The sequence below is a fragment of the Bombina bombina genome, chromosome 3 (genome assembly GCF_027579735.1).
Source record: "Bombina bombina isolate aBomBom1 chromosome 3, aBomBom1.pri, whole genome shotgun sequence".
Taxonomy (NCBI): domain Eukaryota; kingdom Metazoa; phylum Chordata; class Amphibia; order Anura; family Bombinatoridae; genus Bombina; species Bombina bombina.
Window position 1 is genome coordinate 735,141,625 of NC_069501.1, and position 1,345 is coordinate 735,142,969.

The 1,345-nt window shown below is 41.2% G+C and overlaps 1 pseudogene; it reads right to left on the bottom strand.

Moving 5' to 3' along the window:
* Nucleotides 1-270: 270 nt before the first annotated feature.
* On the bottom strand, nucleotides 271-1,107 carry LOC128652499 (jerky protein homolog; annotated as a pseudogene).
* Nucleotides 1,108-1,345: the final 238 nt, after the last annotated feature.

Genomic DNA, 1,345 nt, shown 5'->3' on the forward strand with positions numbered 1-1,345 from the left:
CAGGGCTGTAGTGGACACTAAATACACTAGCCTAGCTATCTATTTCCCTATAATGTCAGCAGCAGCAACACAAAAGGTCCTCTCACTAAGAAAGCAAGATCGTAATGAGTCTAAAATGGCTGCTGCCAAGAAGCTGGGAGGGTCTGATGCTGATTGGCTCTAATGTGTCAGAAGGCTGTGACATACAGGGTCAAAGTTTCCTCAATGATGACACATAGGGGGCGGATCGAACATCGCATATGTTCGCCCGTAGCAGCGAACGCGAACAAGCTAAGTTCGTGGTGAACTTAAATTTTCTTTGGGAACAAACAAAGAATTAAGCCATTTTTTAAAAATGTCTGCATTTATCCAACTGTTACTTTGTGCATGATAATCTACAGGGAGGTTAGTTATGCCTTTAAAGCACCAAGGTTTAGCAAATATACCATTGATAGACAACTTTATTTTATGATTTTCCAATGCATTTGCACAAATGAGCACAGTGATACGCTCTTTATTTAGCTTGAACCCGTGAGCTACCTTCTCATTACCACCAGCCAAAGTTGAATTAGGCAGCCACTTCCACATTAAACCAGTCTCATCTGCATTATAAATTTGCTCTAGGGTAAGGCCATTTTCTGCAACCAATTTGCTAAACACATCAGGAAATTAAGTTGCAGCTTCAAAATCAGCTGATTTCTGCTCACCTGACAAGTCCAGCTTTCAGATGCCATGACAAACCTTGAATTGGGTAAGCCAGCCACTTGAAAATGAAACCTTGCCTTCAATTTTCATTTTCTCATGAAATTCTCTTGCTTTTTCCTGCAACATGGGTCCAGAAATACAACCACCATCAGACCTTTTCAGCGAAAGCCATTCATTCAGGGCCTGGTCAAGCACTTCCATTCTTGGTGTATGAAGAGTATGATGCTTCTCTACACTCTTGTCACGCTCCGACTTAACATAAGACTCCTTTATTTTCTGAGACTGAGCGTTAATGTCATAGATAGTTGACGAACCAACATTAAATTCCTCCATCTCACCTTTCTCAAGCCTCTTGCATATTTCCATCTTCTGCTTGAGGTTAAGCAACAGCGTGTTGTGCTTACTTGGGACCTGTTTTGGCATACTGTACTTTGGACTGGATGAGATCACAATACAGTAGATGTTTACACTTGCATAAAAAATTCTAGATACAGTAGTAATGCACTGTTTATATGGTGGGTAGTGGAAATTTGGGTGCAGGTGTCTAAGCAGATACTGTAAGGATTCCGCCTCTGCTCTTCTTTTCTACCTGCCTGTCACATGACTTCACTTGTTCCAACCCATTTTCCTTATTTAAGTGTCTCTCACACCTTAAACAGGT